The sequence below is a fragment of the Castor canadensis genome, chromosome 3 (genome assembly GCF_047511655.1).
Source record: "Castor canadensis chromosome 3, mCasCan1.hap1v2, whole genome shotgun sequence".
In the NCBI taxonomy this organism is placed as follows: Eukaryota; Metazoa; Chordata; class Mammalia; order Rodentia; family Castoridae; genus Castor; species Castor canadensis.
Window position 1 is genome coordinate 144,761,878 of NC_133388.1, and position 23,079 is coordinate 144,784,956.

Below are 23,079 nucleotides of genomic sequence, written 5' to 3' on the forward strand. Positions count from 1 at the left end.
ACCTTTACTAACAGTATGTAGAGAAATGCATGGATGGAAGTATAGATAAATGATTGTAAGAAATATATATAGATTATGATGAAGGAGCATTAATGTATGTGCAATTTGAACCCCAGAAAAAAAGAAGGGGAGAAGAGACAAGAGTTAAATTTGAAGTGATTCCAGGTGACAGTTCTCCCAAGCTGATGAGAGGTATAAAAGCTACAGACTTCAGAAACATTTAGATATAGCTTAATGTAACGACTAAAAATCAAAGATAAATTTTATTTAAAGCAGACAGAACTATGTAACAATAAAATTGTCAGACAACAATAGTATGACAGCTTTATTGTGCTGAAAGTAAATAACTTTCAATGTAGAATTCTAAGCCTAGCAGTAATGTGATGGAAAAATGAGTGTGAAATAAAAATATTTTATATAAACAAAAATGAGATTTCCCAGCCCACAGACACATACTACATGAAATGCTTAAAGGAATTTTACAGAGAGAAGGAAAGAGATCCCAGATAAATTTGCAAGATTTGCAGAAAAAAAGAACCGTGTTAATGGTAAAAAGATAGGTAAGTATAAGTAAGTATTGACTGTATAAACTGTAATAACATCACCCTTAATTTTAAAATAGACATAGAATTAAAAGCAAATGTAAATAATAATGTAAAAGATCAGACAGACAATAATAATATAAAATGTTGAAAGCTCTTGTGTATTCCATTCTTTTACTTCTTCTATGATCATTGTTAGTTCCTTTCTGAGCCTAAATTCTTCTTTTTCTAGTTTGTTAAGCTAAGCTTGGAGATCACTAATTTGAGATCTTTTTTCTTTCTAATGTAGCCACAGAGTGCAATATATTTCTTTCTAAATTTGCTTATTTTATGCCAGAGATTTTATGTATTGTGTTTTATATTTAATTCAAAACACATTGCTAATCTCACTTTGGTTCCTTTTTAGACTCTTTGTTTAATTAAAATCAATTATCTTGTTTCCAAATATTTTAGAAAACTGTGGGGTTTATAGAAGTATTTGGGCATTATATTTTCTGTATAATATTTAGCTTGTATATACATTCACTATGTTAGATATGTGGATAGGTGACGGGTAGCTTGATAGATGATAAATAAAGTTCATTCCCATTATTTGAAATAGTAATATCTTTTAAAGTCACTTCAAATGCTCTATTAATAAATACTCAGCCACTGGTTCAAGGAGACATGCAGAATTAGGTTTCTCTGATCCTCTGGTCACATTTTTTCAACAATCAGTCCAATACATAAATCATTACATTACCTTATGTGTATTGTTGCTTAAAGTAACTTTATTTAATATATGTTATGTGTTATTCCACAAGACTTTAGGAATTGTGACTATGATGGTTTTAGTCTTTTGATATGCAAGATATAATAAAACATTCCTGATTGGTTTAGACTATTTAGGTTATAGTATCAGGAATACCATACATTGGGTGGATTATAAAAAACAGAAATTTATTTCTCAAAGTTGTAAAATCTGAGAAGTCCAAAATCAAGATACTGGCCAATTCAGTGTTTGGTGACAGCTTGCTTCCTTCAATGGCAACTTCTAGCAGCATCATCACCTGGTAGAAGGGTCAAGGCAGTTGTCTGGGGCCTGTTTGGTAATGGTACTAAACCCCATGCATGAGGGTTCTCCTATTACCTACCGCATCCACCTTACTACCATCACGTCAGTGGATAGGTTTCAACATATGAATTTGGAACATAAACATTTACTTTATAGTAATAATGCCTATATTTCTTCATACACTAATGAAAATGTATAAGTTTGAACACGCATGCAGACATAAGAAGTAAGGCATTTCTCTGGAAGTAAAACCTTGCATTTTATATTCAAGAAACATATATTGTTATCAATATTTTTATGTTATAAGGGTCATTTTATTCTCACAGTTTACAAACACTTGTGAAAAATGATCCATAAATTTGAAGTCTTCCTAGCAATAATTGTTGCATTTCTTTAAGTATCAATAGTCAAGCATATAGATTTGTCAAATGAATTTAAATTCTGAGGTAGTATCTTTAGAAAGCCATTATGATAAAGTATCTTCTCTATAAGCTTTTAAAGTGTTTAAACAATATGATTAGTTTAATCCTCTTTCCCTACTTACAAGAAAAAGCTGTCTAATATTTGCTTTCATAACTTTTATATACTGTATATCATAAAACAAATATGTATATATTATAAAAAATATATACTGTATATTTTAAAACAAAACTTTTACATAATGTGGATTATAGGATGAAAATATTGTATAATATAAACACTCAGAGGTACTTTTAGGACACTTCTGAAAATACGAATAATATATAAGCTTGTCTACAGTTTTGTTTTTATAATCACACATATAGCTAAGATTGTGCAGTACTTCCCTTTCCATGATTGGACTATTTCACCTAACATAATGATTTCCAGTTCTAGGCACATTGTATCAAATGGAGAGTTTTAATTTTTTGTTGTCGAATAGTATCCCATCGCATATATTTACCATATTTTCTTTATCCATTCATAAGTTGATGGACCATTATATTGCTTCCATCTCTTGGCTGATATCAACAGTGCTGCAGTGAGCATGGGTGGGCAGCTGTCTCTTTGACATATTAGTTTATTTCTTTTGAACATAGCTCAGTAGTGAGATTGCTAACTTCTATGGTAGTTATATTTTAATTTTCAAGGAACCTTCATGTATTTCCATAATGGCTAAGTTAATTTACATCCCAACCAATAGTGTGCAATGGTTTCTTTATCTCAACCTCTTTGCTATCACCCATTATCTTTTTTTTTGACAATAGTGATACTTATTGGAGCAAACAGGTATCACACTGTGGTTTTGATCTGCATTAATCTTGTCATTAGTGATTTTTAGCACTATTTCCTGTTCCTGTTGGCCTTTGCATCAATCCTTTTGGAAATTATCTATTTGAATCTATTACCACTTTTATATTGAGTTATTAGGGTTTTTGTTTTTTTTGTTGAGCTTTTGGATTTACTTATATATTTTAGTTATCAACCCCTTGTCAGATGTATACTTTGCAAATTTTTTTTTCTCGTTGGTTAAAATCTTTTGTCTTCAGTCTCTGTTTTCTTTGTTGAACACAAGTTTGATGTAATATCATTTGTCCAATTTTGCTTTTGTTTTCTGTACTATTGAGGTATTATCCAAAAACTCTTTATTCATTCGAATGTCTAGAAGTGCTTCCTCTATACTTTTATCATAGTTTCATACGTTCAGGTATCATAGTTAAGTGTTTATTTAATTTTGAGTTGATTTTTTTTTTTGCGGTAGTGGGGCTTGAACTCAGGACTTAACATCTCGAGCCACTCCACCAGTGCTATTTTGAAAAGACCCTACCTTTTTCAAGATAGGGTCTTGTGAACCATTTGTCTGGGCTAGCTTCAAATGACAATCCTCCTTATTTCTGCCTCCTGAGTCGCTAGGATTAGAGGTGTGAGCCACTGGCATCTGGCATGAGTTGATTTTTGTAATAGTAAGTGGTAGTGATATAGCCTCACTTTTCTGTACGTGATATTCAGTTTTACCAACACCTTTTATTTAAAAGATGTCATTTTCTTCAATGTGTGTTCTAAGCCTCTTAGTGAAAATTACATGATTGTAGATGTATATTTTCAATAATTTAAATTGAATAATATCTGTTATACATATTCATATATTTTCTACTGGGATATTCATCTTTTCCTTTTAGATTTATATAGAGTTATTAATTATAAGGATATTGGCTTTTATACATTATATTATATATAATTTACTCTATTTTATAATGTCAGAAAAATACACACACATAATCCTCTCTCTCTTTGTCTCCTCTCCTTGTCTCTCTCTCTCTCTTCCCCTCTCTATTTTGGTAAATTTTCTCAAGCTCAAAATATTCTCATATAACTATCATATTTCTTTCTTTTTATTATTTTTGAGTTTGTATCAATATTGTTAGGTGAGCTACAATTTGTTTTTGAGTTAGTATAGTGTGGGGATTGAAATTTATATCTTTTATTGAATAATTCACCTCTTTTTTAGTATAAAATGCTGTATTTGTCCAAAATTTTAAATAGCCCAAGTTGGATTTTTGAGTTTTTATTATACTTCATAGGTCCATAGGTTATATATTTCTTACTATATCCCTTTCTTGGTATTGTATTTCTTTTATGTTTAGCCATTTAAATATTAACAAGTCTTTCAACCTACTTTATTGTTGGGTAAGGACACAGATGTGTCAATGAGTGCTCACACAGAGGTAAAGAAAATTAAATTAGATAATCCAATAATTGAGATTAGTATAGAATAAACTTGAACTATTAATGTATTTGGTCCTGTGGTCCCTCTAAACCTTATATCACTGACACATTAGTTGCTTAAAAAGCATTCAAATTAATACCAGGATTCCCTTGTCATTGTCATCACTGTGTCTTTCACTCTTTTCCATTGCACTTGCACAACTTTCTCCTCTGAGGGCCCAAAGGATGAGCTCTGATAAGCAATATTACCTCCTTGTCTGTTCTTGTCACTTTTAACACTGATTGACCTTATCTGCTTAGGGAAGTGGTAATACACTGCTTTAGCCTTTCTCTTTTCATTGTTTTCTTTGTGACAAAAGAAAAGATTATGACTCTCTTGATAAAAAATTTGAGCTAGTGTCTGTGTGGGCAAAATACAAAACTAGGGAAAAATGTCTCAACATCTTTTTGGGCTTTTCCTTTGTTTAAAGAGTCATGTGCTTAAATGCATGGACTTTGTTCTCTCATTGTGTTCATCACCGTCGTTATCTCTGCAGAGATGTTTTCATATGATTTCCCAGGAAATTAGATTTGAAAGATATGAATCTGGTAAAAATGGTGCTTCATAACACTAATAAATTTAATTGAATGCAAATTCCATGCTAACAGCATAAAATTCAGCTCTGTTTTCTACCTGTGAAATTGTGTTTTATGGTCGCCTATTGAAAAATCCACTGTAGAAATTAAATGTGATTTAAAAATAATGTATCACTTACTTGATATTTGATTATGATATTATTAGGGTTCTTTTATTGATTAATTACCAAACTTTAAAAAAGGGATTCTGCTTATGTTCTCAAGTCCCTCCTCTTTCCTCATTCCTGATCTTCTCAATCCTCCTAATGCTGTTTGGTGAATTGACCTGACCCCAAGATTTGGAAGGCTACTGATAACAGGATCACATGATCCTTTCCTTCAGCTGATCATAACTGTGTGCTGCTCCTCAGGCCTTTGCCATTGTTTTTTAGCCTCTAACTTGCTGGTGACTGAGCCTTTTCCTGAGTGTACCCATGCATGTAAATTCAAAACTGATATATGTTGAAACTGTCCCAGGTCAGGGGAGAGAGGATGAAAGAGAGCAGTGGAGGGGGATGAATTCAAGTATGATATATTTGATACACTGTAAGAACCTTTGTAAGTGACACAATGTACCCCCCACCCAACACAACAATGACAATAAAAAAAAAACTTTGTTACCTAGAGTTTTGATTCCTCAGCCACCTTGCTCACAGCTACAAGGGGTTCTTGTTTGGCTTCTTATTATTCATTTTATCAAGTTACTTCATTTTCACACTGACTACATTCCAAGGATTCCAACTCTTCTCTTCTTACACACAAACACACACAAATTAATCCCATGTGATATGAATCATATTCTGTACTTTGTCTTCAATGATTTCTATGATTTTAAACTTTTTTATCTTAAAAGGATAAAGTCAAGCTCTCCAGAACAATACTTTGTATATATCTGAATTCCCTTGATATTTTCTTAATTAAACTGATTTGAAGAGTATCAGAAATAGAAGGACTATCAACTCTCATTCTCATGCACACACAAAAATGAATATGCTAAATTTCAGGAGAAAGCAATGATGACTATAACTGACATCATGGGATGGTATCAAAAGGAAGAATTATCTTTAGTTTGAGTAAAGAAGAGAAAGAAATGCCAATACAAAGATATTCCTATCATCTAAATTAAATACTACATGATTAAAAATTTAAAATGAAAATATCAATAGCCATCAATTCCTTTCAAAAGCATATTTTTACTTCACATTTTACTCCCAGGACATGTTTCTTTGATGATTTAAAAACCTTTGTATCTACATATTCATTTCATTTATTTCTAAAATGACTTCATTCTTTCAAAAGTGTATAATTCACTGTATTGACTCAATGTCACACCTCATTATACATTTAGATTTTCCTCTGCTAAATACAGTACTGGCTACATTTTGACTAAATATCTCATCTGTTTTGGGCATATTTAATGCAAAGACTTTTTACAATGAGTCATTAACATTCTGAAGTTTGGTCTTATAATACAGTAATTTTCTTCATCCCAAATGTGAATTGCTACACACTCTTTAACAGGAAACAAGTGAGAAGGGACATGTCAGTAGTTCCCACTGCAAGAAAAGTGTTCTTGGCATATAATAGATGAAATTTTATCTCTATCTCTATTTCTAATTCTGTCAAGATATTTTATCCTGTCTTACTTTTTCATGTGACCTTGCAAACTTCTAACATAGTAAATATTTCACAAGACTGCATAAATAGTTTAAATTGCCTTTTGACACAATTTTTATTCATTGTGTCCAAAAAATGTAGCCAGAGTATCAAGAATTTCATAACTAGACAGGTGTGGTGGTACATGTCTATAATCCAACCTAATCTGGAGGTGGATACAGGAGGACCATGGTTTAAGGCCAGCCTGGGAAATGTTAGTGAGACAATATGTCACAAACTAATTGAGCATGATGGCATATCCTTATGGTCTTGACTACTTGGGAAGTATAGGCAGGATATCAGAATCCAAGGCTCCCTAGGCAAAAGCAGAAGCAAAGCACAAGATGCTATCAGAAAAACAAACTAAAAAACTAAAGGTAAAGTACTGGTGGCCAGGATTAAGTAGGAGAACATTTGCCCAGCAAGCATGAGGCCCCAAATTCAATCCCTAGTTCTTCAAGCAAACAAACAAACAAACAAACAAATATTAAATAAATAAAGGAATTCAAGGAAATCTTTTCCTGGTGCATAATATTACATTATACTATTTATTATTTATATTTTATTTTTATTTATTTATTTATTTATTTATTTATTTATTTTATTATTCATATGTGCATACAAGGCTTGGGTAATTTCTCCCCCCCCGCCCCTGTCCCTACCCCCTCCCTTAGCACCCACTCTGCTTATGTCTTATTTTTAATATTACACACTAGAATATAGCACATGGGCATGCCTGATTAGAATGCTCACAAGAATGAAAATCTTGAAAAATATTCTGTAATATAGCTTAATATCAATGTAGGACACAACATTATTTATGGTAGAAGTTTATAATGTTTATATGTATATTATTTGTTAGACATTAACATCCTTTTTGCAATATCCAAATAAAATAAATCTGTAATGTAGTAAGTACATGAAAAAGTAGAGAAATGCATTATGTCTTTCCATTTTACTATACATAGAGATATCTACCAATCTATGCAGTTGCATATCAGTTATTAAAATAAGTATATACACATTGTATATATAGTCTTTTCTGTTAAATAACTATATTATAATAATATAAAAATATATGATATATATAATGTTTAAATATTAACATTTTGTTTTCCTTCTCCAAATAACTTGTAAATGTATTAATATGTAACTTCACAATCACAAATGGTAAATAACATGTTTTTTAACTGAGTTGTACTCCCAGACCTTAAGATGTTAAGATTTGAATTTATATATAAAAGGAAACAAATGCAGATTTCCTATTTTTGTTTCTGTTGCTGAGAAATTCAGAGTTAGATTTAATGTTTAATCACTATTCATAGAGGTTGATATATTTTCTTGGTATGCACCATTGATTCTAACAGCCAAGGGAAGACAAACCTCCCATAGGAAGGTATCTTAGAATCACTACAATTGTGAAATTTTTTTCATTATTTTAAAGGTTTATGAAAACAGTTGATTTAACTGCATGTTTTAATTTATTACCTGAAAATTTAATATTTTTATTAGGTATATGACTTTCATTCATTTATCTCAAATTCTTTCCAGAAGAACAATTTATATTATATATTTTTACTCCAATAGGTATATACTTTCCTCTTGTATAGTCCTACTCAATTTAGAAAGGATATAATTGAAAATTATATCCAACATTTTGTCAACACTATGACTGACATATAATGTGCCATAGATAGAAATATGAATGAACTTACTTTTTCTCTGGAAAATCTTGGTGGGAGGAAGGGTATCTGAAAGGATCATTTCAGTACATCATTGTACCTGAAATTTCATCTGCAGAGAGGTTACAGCTAATGGACTCTGGAACCATAACAACTGAGTTGGAATTCTCAACTTTGCAATAGACTAACTCTGTAGTCTTTGTCAAGTAAATTAATCTTTCTGTATTTTTAGCTTATTAAGTTTAAAGGGATGCTAATACTCACTATACAGTTGTCATCTGGATAACATAATAAACACATATAGCATGCTTAACAAAGAGCTAGAAACATTTTTTTTAACAAGTATACTTTGTCACAGTGACTGGTAGAACCTAGATTGGTGAGAAAAAGTAGACATGATTTCATGGAAAGCTGTCTTGACAAGGTGTTTCTGGCTCTTGGAAGGTGGATAAAAAAATCTTTAAACAAGTAAAGGTTTGTGGGGGAATTCAGGAATGGAGAGGCATAAGCAGGTGACCAAGACAAGTGGATGTGATGCTATAAACTGTAAATGTCATCTATTCTATACTACTGAATTCTAAAGTATAAGATGGGGAGTGGAAAAGGGGCACTGAAGAGATGAGCAGGAACTATATCATCAAAAAATATTGTTCCCCAAAGAAAGATTTGACTTTGTCTTGTAAGTGAAGGATATAAATCAAAAGTGCTTTTTTAAAAAGAAAGTGCATTGATCAGATTTGATTTTGCAGTGCCTCTTTGGTGGTAATAGGTTGAAAGAAATAAATGAGATACAAAAAAACAGGTGAGGAGACTATTGAAAGTAACATTTGATAAAATAGATTTAGGCATTCTATAGCCATAAAATTAATGTACAGGACTACTGTTTTAGAATTGATATCATTTATTTTAATTATTTATTTTATTGGTTAAATTAAAATTAACTTAATAAAATTATAAAATATCTAGATTGATTGGGAAAACATAGAGCTAAATCTATAGTAAATGTGCTTACATAACTACAAGCTAAGGTTTGAGAAAGTTGACATCCAAATCAAAGACTGGAAAGCCAACTGAAATTATAAAATTCTCAGCTAAGGCACATTCAGTTAATATGGGAGTAGAATAAACTTTCAATGGATATGAACAAAACCTCAGTTCTTGGGAAGGGAATTCTTGCCTGTTCAGTTGAGTAAGCTCTTGCACTAAGAATTATCTTTTTGGGTCTTTGAGGTATAGGAACACGTCATCTGCAAATAAGGATATTTTGACTGTTTCTTTACCTATTTGTGTTGCTTTTATTTCTTCTTCTTGCCTTATTGCTCTGGCTAGGAATTCCAAAACTATGTTGAATAAGAGTGGGGAGAGTGGGCACCCTTGTCTTGTTCCTGAGTTTAAGGGGAATAATTTCAGTTTTTCCCCATTAAGTATGATGTTGGCTATAGGTTTGTCATATATAGCCTTCATAATGTTGATGTACATTCCTTCTATTCCTGGTTTTCTTAGAGCTTGTATCATGAAGTGGTGCTGAATCTTATCAAAGGCCTTTTCTGCATCTATTGAGATGATCATTTGGCTTTTGTCTTTGCGTCTATTAATGTGCTGTATCACATTAATAGACCTGTGTTAGAATAGAACATCACCAACAAAAAATGCTGGTGGGGATGCAGGGAAAAAGCAACCCTCATACACTGCTGGTGGGAATGTAAGCTAGTACAACCACTTTGGAAAACATTGTGGAGGCTTCTTAAAAAACTAAACATAGATCTGTTATATGATCTAGCAATACCATTCCTAGGGATATACCTGAAGGAAAACAATCAAAGTATTCCAAAGGCACCTGCACACCCATGTTTATTGCAGCACTATTTACAATAGCCAAGTTATGGAAGCAGCTAAGATGCCCACAAATGATGAATGGATCGAGTAAATGGAATTTTACTCAGCCACAAAGAAGAATGAAATTTGTCATTCACAAGCAAATGGATGAAACTAGAAAGCATCATCTTAAGTGATCATAGCCAGCCTCAGAAGGCAAAAGTTCACATGTTCTCCCTCTTATGCTGATTATAGGCCCCAAACAAATGCAGTAATATTATTGGAAATGGGTCACACACTAAGGGGAGAACATCACAGGAGAAATAGGCAAAGGGAAGGAAACCTAAAACTTGAATGTGGCTGATGTGCTCCCTGTTGAGGAGCAAATAAAATAATCTTAAATTGGTAGAGGCCATTATGGGAAGGGGACCAGATATTCCTTATCTGAAGAGGTCAGGTAGAAATGAACCAATGTGGATTGCAATACATATGTGCATGGAAGCAATGCTAGGAATCTGTCTGTATAGCTATCTGTATCCCAAACTAGCAAAAAATAATGTCTTTCTTATTATCTCTTATGTTTTCTCTTCAACAAAATCAGAGAAGAGGGCGGAGCAGGTTCTGCCTGCAAGCAGGGGATTGGGGAGTGGGAGGAGTGGGGGCAAAAGGGCACAAACAATGTATGCAGATGTAAGTAAATGTAAAAAAGATAAAATAAAAGGAGAAAAAAACTTTAAAAAAGAATTATCTTTCTTAAGGTGTAGCAGGGTGAATATGGTAGAAATACTATATACACATGTATGTAAATGGAAAAATGAGATCTGTTGAAACTATTCCAGGAAGAGGGGGAGTGAAGATAAAGGAGAATGATGGAGGAAGTGAATTCAACTATGATATATTGTAAGAATTTTTGTAAATGTCATGATGTACTCCCAGTTCAACAACAGTAGAAAAAAATTTTAAAATAATGTTCTTTCTATGGGTTGCACATAAATCAATGTATTTATGATTATAATATATGCATACCTTTGTTTTGTAGGAAAGTCTGACATTTTCTGCTACTGTATAATCTGCTTTTTGTTAAATTTGCAGCACACACATTCTTTCAAGAATGTAGAGTGAAATATGTCCAGACACTCTCGAACTGCATCACTTCACAGTTATCATCTAAAGGTTGCATGTCCTTGGAGCACCCCTGAGATTCATATCCAGGCCTTTGTACTTTGCGTCTAATATTTGTTTTCTTCTGAAGCATTTTTCTATGTCCTGAGAAAAGGGTAGAAAAAGCAATGTGAACTGTAGTGCAGATCCACATGTAGCACTATTACTGACAACGATTCAATGATATTTTGAGTAATTTAAGAATTTTCTTTGTATAATGGATGTTAGTGAACCCCAAATCAGAGAAACTCAGGCACAACCAACCACAAAAAATCAAAATATTGGGCAAGATTTAAGCGAAATTTCTTAGGCACGTTGTTTAATATCTTTAATTCTCTCTTAAAACAACGTATTTAGTAAGTTACAACAATTATCTCACAAAGGCAGTAAGAAGATTAAGCCTTGACTATGTGCAAAAGTTATAGAATAGTGCTTGGGAAATTAAATTCTAGATAAACACTGGACTCTTCGTCAACTTTTTCAATCTTTGATTTTTTTTAGGAAATATATTTTTATTAAAATATAGAATTTCATGAGTATATGTTAATCATACAAAATAATGGGTTTCATTATAACATTTCCATACATGCATATAATGTACCTTGATCTATATAATTTCTTCAAAAACGTTTCTTGAGAAGTGTTTGGCCTTTGGTAAGGTTGTTCTTTAATGTAAAGTATGATCTGGGAGCAGTAGGGGGCAGCAGAGTACCAGTCCCAAACCCCCAAATCTGGGCACTACCTCCTGAAGGATTTACAGGACAGGTGAGACAAGCTCTTGGACATTCCAGAGATTCAGATTGATTGAGAAAAGACAGAAGAACTGAAGCTATAGTAAATGCATGTACATAACTACAAGCTAAGGTTTGAGAACATTAACAACCAAACCAAAGACTGGAAAGTGAACTAAAATGAAAAACTCTCTGCTAATCCACATGGAGTTGCATGGTAAGGTCTTAGTAGTTAATAAGGAGGTAGGAGGAATTTGAAATGGGTTTGATCAAGGTCACAGTTCTTGGGAAGAAGATTCTTATGATATTGGAATTTTAAATATTTTAATTGTACACCCTAAGGGGCTCATTATGAAAATTTCATATATATATAAAATGCATTTTAAGCATATTCACCCCCTTCTATTGTCCTTTCTTACTCCTCTCCTTCATTTTCCATTACTTATCCATAATAGTCCCCTTTCACTTTTATGTCTCCCCCACACCCCCCCAGATTCTACATATGAGAGAAAGCAGGTGGTACTTGTCTTTGTGAGACTGGTTTATTTCATTTAACACAGTGATCTCAAGTTTCATCCATTTTCTGCAAATGATGTATTTTGGTTTTTTTATGACTGAATAAAACTCCATTGTGTATAAATCCCACATTTTTTTAATCCATTCATCCAATGATTAGCACTTAGGCTGATACCAAAATCTGGTTATGTGAATAGAGCAGAGATAACCATGAGTGTGCAGGTATTGCTATTGTATGCTTATTTAGATTCTTTCAGGTGTACACTCCAGAGTGGTATAGCTGGATCATATTAAAGTCATAGTTTTTGTTTTTTGAGAAACCTTTATACTGGTTTTCATAGTGACTGGACTAATTTACACTTCCACCAGCAGTAACAAGGTTACTATCATCTTTGCCATCTTTCATTGTTTATTTTCTTGATGACAGCTATTCTGACTAGGGTGAGATAGAATCTCAGTATAGTTTTCATTCACATTTCCCCCATGGCTAAAGATGTTTAACATTTTTATGCACTTTTTGGCCATTTGTATTTCTTTCATTTGCAAATTATCTGTTCTGTTCATTTGCCATTTATTGACTGGGTTATTTGCCTTTTGGTGCTTAATTTTTTTTAATTCTTCATGCATTCTGGATATTAAGCCACTTATGGATGAGTAGCTGGCAAAGATTTTCTCTCATTCTGCTATACTTCTATACTTGCTTCTTGCTCACTCTGTCTTAATTTAAAAAATGGCTATTGTTCAATTAGTCAGAGTCCCTAATGTCCACTTCTTTTGTATGTGTACTTCAGATTTGGAATGAATATGAGAGTTACTACAGCATGTGTAAAATGGGGTGATAAGTTGAAAAACATTAAGTAAAGCAGAGACTCAAAAGTCCAGTTTTAGATTTTTGTCCTCTTAATATATGAGGCACTAGAGATTTCACTTGTAGGAAGAAAAATCTAATGTTATAATTACCTTAATATACTCTGCTTCCTTCTGTGTTCTTAAATAAATTATCCTGTATGGACATGATGGAGACATCTGTAGTAACACATACAGTGGGGTGACTGGGGCAAGGCTAAAGATACAGAAGCATAGAACATAGTTGGGGGACAGTTGGTAGAGCAAGGATCTCTGATAATTGAAGGTGCTCTGATTGTTGAATCAAGGTGTGATGTCTGTCAATTCTCTTGATATAGTAGAACAAGACAGGTCATATAATAAAAATTACAATACTAAGCTTTTATCAAATTGCGGTGGTTATAATTTTAGAGCCACACTTTTCACAAATCAGAGGGATATTGGGTTAAATTCTATTATTTTGTTACCAGATTCTATAATATCAGATAGTAGTGAATTATAATTTAAACGTGACCACCTTTACCTACCTCCAAAAATATAGAAGCAAAAATGATAGGCAAATTTCCTCATGTGGACCATAGAGGTATATTTGGATTGGGCTGACTACCCAAAGAAAGCAAAACTAGGGGGGATTCCAAGATGGCAGCTAGAGGTAGGAAGCAGAAAGCGACCCTCCTATAGTGAAATCTTGGAGAGACACTGGAGACACACTTTGCAGGCATAATCACTGAGAAAAGGCATAATTTTGACCCCTCCATATCTCCAGCCGGTGCAGAGAATCTCCACTTCACGTTAAACAGAGAAATGAGGAGGGCCCCCGGGGCAGCCAGTGGCCAGCGCCCATATGGCTTGGGAAGACGTGGACCAGGTGAGCTTCACGGTACCACAGTACCCCCACAGACAAGACTGGGCCAGAGCAGCATAGCCCCCTGGACAGACTGACCTCCACCCGGGAAAAAAAGAGAAACTGAGTAATAAGCAATAAGAACAGTTAAGACACGCTGGAAAGAGGGTGGGGCACCCTGAGCACTGAAGATTGGGGGAAGGGAATCCTTCCTGGGGCTGTAAATAAACAAGCTGGGCGGGCCAGAGAGGCTCTGGAGGGAGCGGGGTGTGCACCCAGCAACCAGGAGCGAGGAAGCTTATGAGAGTGGAGGAGGGAGGAAAACTCCACAGGAGAGGAGGGAAGACCCACTTCCCACGTGAACTGTAAATAAACATGGCGGCTGGCAGTAGCAGCAGCACCGCCCAGTAAGCAGGAGCAGGAAAGCTTCTGAAAGTGGCAGTGGGAGGAAAACTTCAGCGGAGAGAGAGGAAGACCCACCTCCCACATGAACTGTAAATAAACATGCAGGCCTGACAACGCTGGGGCAGTGTCACCTTTCCCAGTGCTTGGAAAGGGGAAAGCCTGTAGCAGAGGCTCCTGCACAGGAGAACTCTGAGCAAACAAAGCCTGTGGGACCAGGTGAGTGCTAGCTCACCCCAGAGATCTGCATAAATAACTCCGCCAGCTACAGGCTGAGAGCAGCAGGCAGGCAAGCCATAGTTGCAGATACCACTCTCAGAACTGTCTCCAGATGCTTTTTTTTCCTTTTCTCCCTACCTTTGATGAGAGAACAACCGAATTACACCTGCAAGCCGAAAAACTTACTGAAACTGTATTGCATTTGAACTTGGGACACTTGGTGGGGCTTTGTGTGTGTGTGTGTGTGTGTGTGTGTGTGTGTGTGTGAGTGTGTAGTTTTGTTCTACTTTATGCATCCCCTTTGATGAGACAACTACAGAACAACATCTGAGGCACCAACTCCAGGACTGGAGATTGAGACGGACACCTAAATTATTAAGACTGAAACTGCATTGCATATAAACTTGGAAGTTTTTTGGTGTTTTTTTTTTTTTAATTTTCTATTTTCCATTTTATTTTAATTCATTTTTATACATAGATATTTCTTCCATTTACTTATTTTTTTTTATCTTTGATTTTCAATCCTCTCTCTGTCTCTTTAATGTCTGTTCAGCTTACTGTCGATTAGTACACTAACACTCCCTGTTTATACTTTTGAAACTCTTGTCTGATACCTTGTTCTACTTTCTCCCTCTTGTCTGTATATTTGTTTTCCCCTTTTCTTTAACTTCTTCCTTTCCATCTCAGCTCACCCTTCCATTCTAAATATTACCATTGTTATTATTACAAGCTAGAAAATACTTAATTGCAAACAGTACAGGGACAGTAACAACACCAAGGACAATGACAGGAAGACAGAAAAAACAGGGAAACCAGTTTCCCCACAGCAAAAAAATTAGTACAGGAACCAGAGGGGAATGAAGAGAACAGAAACTCAGATCCAGACTCCAACAAAATGAAGATAAACTATGCCAAAGGACCCAATGAAGCCCACAAGAATAATTTAAAAGAAGACATACTACAAGTACTCAATGAGAATTTTATAGAGATGATACTGGATAGGGTCAACCAAAATGTACAGGAGACACTCAAGAAATTCCAAGACAATAAAAAGAGAGAATTTGAAAAAGCAAAAGAAGAAATAAAGGAAACCATAGAAGCACTGTATAAACACCAAAGTGAAATAGAGAACACGATGAATAAACAGATAAATGAACTCAGAACAAAAATAGACAACATTAAAGAAGAAAACTGCCAGGATATGGAAAACCTCAGAAAAAAGAACAAAACAGAACTGCAAAACAAAACGGAAAGCCAATCCAGCAGAATAGAACAAACAGAAGACAGAATCTCAGAACTTGAAGATGAAATGGTAATTAAAGGAAAAAGCGAAGAACTATTAATTAAACAACTCAAGATCTGTGAAAAGAAAATGCAAGAACTCACTGACTCCATCAAAAGACCAAACTTGAGAATCATGGGCATCGAAGAAGGAGAAGAGGTGCAAGCGAAGGGAATGCATAATATATTCAAGAAAATAATAATGGAAAATTTCCCAAATCTAGAGAAAGATATTCCCATACAAATGCAAGAGGCCTCCAGCACACCAAACAGATCAGATCAAAATAGAACTACTCCACGACATATCATCATTAAAACAAGTTCAGAAACTAAGGAAAGAATATTGAAGGCTGTAAGAGAGAAAAAACAAGTAACATACAAAGGTAAACCCATCAAAATCACAGCAGACTTCTCAACAGAAACATTAAAAGCAAGAAGAGCATGGGGTGAGATCTTCCGGGCACTGAATGAAAATAACTTCAACCCCAGGATACTCTACCCAGCAAAGCTATCATTCAAAATAGATGGAGCACTAAAAGTCTTCCATGATAAGCAGAAACTAAAACAATATGTGACCACAAAGCCACCATTACAAAAGATTCTGCAAGGGATCCTGCACACAGAAAGTGACACCCAACTTAACCATGAAAAGGCAGGCAGCACTAAACCACAGGATACGAAAAAGCAAGACAGTAGAGAGTAACATCAAGTTAGGTACACACAATCAAACCTTCAAACAACTAAGACAACTAAATGTCAGGAATCACCACATACCTATCAGTACTAACGCTTAATGTTAATGGACTTAATTTACCCATCAAAAGACACCATTTGACAAAATGGATTAAAAAAGAAGATCCAACAATTTGTTGCTTACAGGAGACTCATCACACCAACAGAAATAAGCATATGCTTAGGATGAAAGGCTGGAAGAAGATTTACCAAGCCAATGGCCCCCGAAAACAAGCAGGAGTAGCAACAATACTTATCTCTGACAAAGTAGACTTCAAGCCTACATTGATCAAATGAGATAAAGAAGGACATTCCATACTAATAAAAGGGGAAATAGACCAAAAGGAAATAATAATCATCAATTTGTATGCACCCAATGTCAACGCACCCAATTTCATCAAACATACCCTGAAAGACCTAAAAGCATATATAAATGCCAACACAGTGGTTGTGGGAGACTTTAACACCCCATTATCATCAATAGATAGGTCATCCAAACAAAAAACTCAATAAAGAAATCCAAGTTCTAAAATATGCAATAGATCAAGTGGACCTAGTAGATGTCTACAGAACATTTCATCCAACTTCTAAACAATATACATTCTTCTCAGCAGCCCATGGAACCTTCTCCAAAATAGATCATATCCTAGGGCACAAAGCAAGCCTCAGCAAATATAAGAAAATAGAAATAATACCGTGCATAGTATCTTACCACAATGCAGTAAAAGTAGAACTCAACAACAAAAGTAAAGACAAAAAACATGCAAACAGCTGGAAACTAAATAACTCATTACTTAATGAAGAATGGATCATCGATGCAATAAAAGAGGAAATTAAAAAGTTCCTGGAAGTCAATGAAAATGAAAACACAACCTACCGGAACCTATGGGACACAGCTAAGGCAGTCTTGAGAGGAAAGTTTATAGCCATGAGTGCATATATTAAAAAGATTGAAAGATCCCAAATCAATGACCTAATGATACACCTCAAACTCCTAGAAAAACAAGAACAAGCAAATCCCAAAACAAATAGAAGGAGAGAAATAATAAAAATAAGAGCTGAAATCAACGAAATAGAAACCAAAAAAACCATACAAAGAATTAATGAAACAAAAGGTTGGTTCTTTGAAAAAATAAACAAGATCGATAGACCCCTTGCAAACCTGACTAAAATGAGGAAAGAAAAAACCCAAATTAGTAGAATCAGGAATGCAAAAGGGGAGATAACAACAAACTCCATGGAAGTCCAGGAAATCATCAGAGACTACTTTGAGAACCTATATTCAAATAAATTTGAAAATCTAAAAGAAATGGACAGATTTCTAGATACATATGATCTTCCAAAACTGAACCAAGAGGAAATTAATCACCTGAATAGACCTATAACACAAAATGAAATTGAAGCAGCAATCAAGATTCTCCCCAAAAAGAAAAGTCCAGGACCTGATGAATTCTCTGCTGAATTCTATCAGACCTTTAAAGAAGAACTGATACCAACCCTCCTTAAACTGTTCCATGAAATAGAAAGGGAAGGAAAACTGCCAAACACATTTTATGAAGGCAATATTACACTTATCCCAAAACCAGGCAAAGACACCTCCAAAAAGGAGAACTATAGGCCAATCTCCTTAACGAACATTGATGCAAAAATCTTCAACAAAATAATGACAAAACAAATTCAGCAACACATCAAAAAGATTATTCACCACGACCAAGTAGGCTTCATCCCAGGGATGCAGGGGTGGTTCAACATACGAAAATCAATAAACATAATAAACCACATTAACAGAAGCAAAGACAAAATCCACTTGATCATCTCAATAGATGCAGAAAAAGCCTTTGATAAGATCCAACATCATTTCATGATAAAAGCTCTAAGAAAACTAGGAATAGAAGGAACGTTCCTCAACATTATAAAAGCTATATATGACAAACCTACAGCCAGCATTATACTTAATGGAGAAAAACTAAAACCATTCCCTATAAAATCAGGAACCAGACAAGGATGCCCACTATCTCCACTCCTATTCAACATAGTACTGGAATTCCTAGCCAGAGCAATTAGGCAAGAAGAAGGAATAAAAGGAATACAAATAGGTAAAGAACCTGTCAAAATATCCCTATTTGCAGACGACATGATCCTATACCTTAAAGACCCAAAAAACTCAACTCAGAAGCTTCTAGACATCATCAATAGCTATAGCAAGGTAGCAGGATATAAAATCAACATAGAAAAATCATTAGCATTTCTATACACTAACAATGAGCAAACTGAAAAAGAATGTATGAAAACAATTCTATTTACAATAGCCACAAAAAAAAAATCAAATACCTAGGTGTAAACCTAACAAAAGAAGTGAAAGACCTCTACAAGGAAAACTATACACTTCTGAAGAAAGAGATTGAGGAAGACCATAGAAAGTGGAGAGATCTCCCATGCTCATGGATTGGTAGAATCAACATAGTAAAAATGTCGATACTCCCAAAAGTAATCTACATGTTTAATGCAATTCCCATCAAAATTCCAATGACATTCATTAAAGAGATTGAAAAATCTACTGTGAAATTTATATGGAAACACAAGAGGCCACGAATAGCCAAGGCAATACTCAGTCAAAAGAACAATGCGGGAGGTATCACAATACCTGACTTCAAACTATATTACAAAGCAATAACAATAAAAACAGCATGGTACTGGCACAAAAACAGACATGAAGACCAGTGGAACAGAATAGAGGACCCAGATATGAAGCCACACAACTCTAAGCAACTTGTCTTTGACAAAGGATCTAAAAATATACGATGGAGAAATAGCAGCCTCTTCAACAAAAACTGTTGGGAAAACTGGTTAGCAGTCTGCAAAAAACTGAAACTAGATCCATGTATATCACCCTATACCAAGATTAACTCAAAATGGATCAAGGATCTTAATATCAGACCCCAAACTCTTAAGTTGATACAAGAAAGAGTAGGAAATACTCTGGAGTTAGTAGGTATAGGTAAGAACTTTGTCAATGAAACCCCAGCAGCACAGCAATTAAGAGATAGCATAGATAAATGGGACCTCATAAAAGTAAAAACTTCTGTTCATCAAAAGAAATGGTCTCTAAACTGAAGAGAACACCCACAGAGTGGGAGTAAATATTTGCCAACTATACATCAGACAAAGGACTGATAACCAGAATATACAGGGAACTTAAAAAACTAAATTCTTCCAAAACTAATGAACCAATAAAGAAATGGGCAAGTGAACTAAACCAAACTTTCTCAAAAGAAGAAATTCAAATGGTCAGAAAACACATGAAAAAATGCTCACCATCTCTAGCAATGAAGGAAATGCAAATTAAAACCACGCTAAGATTCCACCTCACCCTTGTTAGAATAGCCACCATCAGCAACACCACCAACAACAGGTGTTGGCGAGGATGCTGGGAAAAGGAACCCTCTTACACTGTTGGTGGGAATGTAGACTAGTACAACCACTCTGGAAAAAAATTTGGAGGCTACTTAAAAAGCTGGACATCGATCTACCATTTGATCCAGCAATACCACTCTTGGGGATATACCCAAAAGACTGTTACTCCAGAGGCACCTGCACATCCATGTTTATTGCTGCACTATTCACAATAGCCAAGTTATGAAAACAGCCAAGATGCCCCAGCACTGATGAATGGATTAAGAAAATGTGGTATCTGTACACAATGGAATTTTATGCAGCCATGAAGAAGAACGAAATGTTATCATTTGTGGTAAATTTGGACGGAATTGGAGAACATCATTCTGAGTGAGGTTATAGCCTGGCCCAAAAGACCAAAAATCGTATGTTCTCCCTCATATGTGGACATTAGATCAAGGGCAAACACAACAAGGGGATTGGACTATGAGCACATGATAAAAGCGAGAGCACACAAGGAAGGGGTGAGGATAGGTAAGACACTTAAAAAACTAGCTAGCATTTGTTGCCCTTAACGCAGAGAAACTAAAGCAGTTACCTTAAAGCAACTGAGGCCAATAGGGAAAGGGGAACAGGTATTAGAGAAAAGGTTAGATCAAAAATAATAAACCTAGAAGGTAACACCCACGCACAGGAAATCAATGTGAGTCAATACCCTGTATAGCTATCCTTATCTCAACCAGAAAAACCCTTGTTCCTTCCTATTATTGCTTATACTCTCTCTACAACAAAATTAGAAATAAGGGCAAAATAGTTTCTGCTGGGTATTGAGGGGGGGGGAGAGGGAGGGGTCGGAGGGGGCGGTAAGGGAGGGGGTGGGGGCAGGGGGGAGAAATGAACCAAGCCTTGTATGCACATATGAATAATAAAAGAAAAATGAAAAAAAAAAAGAAAGCAAAACTATCTTCAGAATATTTTTACCTCTTTTTAGAATGTAAATGTTATTGAAAATTTTGTCTTCATTTATGGAAAATTATTTTTGAAATAGTATTATCTTATTATTACTCTTGTCCAACTCCAAGTCTTCCCACTCAAGTATCATTAGTACTCTGCATTAGAACTTTTGCCTTTGGGAAATTGTTTAAACCCTCATGACGTACCCATAACACTACTAAAGGGATGTTACTGCTCTCATTCTATTGCACATAGCATTGAGGACCTTCTACTGATGTGAATTGTGTTCTGTCAATTTTGTAATTTCTGTTCTACACTTAAATTAAATAATGATACCAAGCCTATCATATAAATTCTTAACTCTTAAGATCTCAGAATATGACCTTGTCTGGGACAGGATTATTTTAAATGTAAAGGATGGAGTCTATGGTCTTATTCAAAGATAATATGAATAGTATTCTTATTTAAAAAAAAGGAGGGTGGGGGGAAATTTGTACAGAGTCAGACATAGGGAACCTGCCATGTGAAGTTTGTAGTTGTGTTGTCACAAGCAAACAAGTACCAGGAGGCAAGAGTGAGGTTAGGAAAGGATGCTTTCTTAGGGCTTTAAGAGGGAAAAATGCTATTTTTGTGTCAGACTTCTAGCCTCCAGAATTGTGAGATGATAAATTTCTGTTGTTTAAGTCATTCAACTTCCAGTACTTTGTCAGAGCAACCCTAGAAAACTAATACAAGAGGCAAAAACATATCTCTGCTGAGCCTCTGTGGGTAGTTAATAAGTCTTCTCAGGAAAACATTCTCTTCAGGTCTATCTCTTTAAAAAATATTTTGTTGACCATTTGTTTACTTGATCATTGAAATGGCAACAGAAACATAACCTTTCTGCTTAATGTAATTTCCATTTATCTCTTCTAGCCATTAGGATAGCATTCAACTCCATTATGATTCCTTTTTAAGGTTAAATAGATCAACATTAATAATACCTTTGTTGGCAGTAACATAAACAATTTAAATAACCTATCTAGTCAAAAGAAATGACATGAGATATGAATGAAGTAATGTATCATCACTGAATAATGTGACAATGACAGCCTTATAAATTTCTATGAGCAGCCAACTCTGCTCACCATTCTATGAGATTATCAGTGACAATCAAGTCTGAAAATCCTACATGTGTGTTAGTTTTTTCTGCACTTCTACCTTGATTCTTTTACAAACCACTCTTCCATATTTCATTTAATGACTTCAGAGTTGTGCCCACCAAAGTAGGAGACACATAGAAAACGCAATTGAATTCCATTAATATAACTTTAAAGAATTGTGAAAATGAAAAATGAAGGTATATGAGAAAACAAGGAATTCAGAAAGGCAGTAAATGTGGTTATCTGCAATTTTAGGGGCATATGGATAGTAAAATAAAATTCTGAATTGGGAAGGTATAACACTGATTTGTGAAAGTTACCATACCATCTGAAAAAAAGGATTTTGAATCCTTGATTGACAAGGCAAATAAGCAAAAGTGCTCAGTGTACTTTGTTTGTCAGGGAAGGAATCACTGTAGAGTTATACAGCTGCTCCCTCAGCATGTTCACCATTTCTTTTGCCTAAGCAACTCTGACTTTCTGAGGTGACCATCAATGCAACTGAGATGGTGAAAATATTTCCTTACTTGGAAAATATCTTCCCAATATGGAAGGGTAACAGTTGAAACTAGAAATGACAACATGAGTCAAATCAATGGTATTCACACTTTGGTGTTGGGTTTAGATGTACTACATGTAGTTGGCATTTAAAATGTTTGTGGTGTCGAAGGTAATTTGATTATTTGAGATTCTATTAGACTAAAGTTTGTAAATTCTATAGCTGCCTACAAATAGCATTTACCAAATTCCTTTACATTTTTCCTCACAAAATCACAAGTCTAAAATCAATTGTTCAAGTAATTATAAAT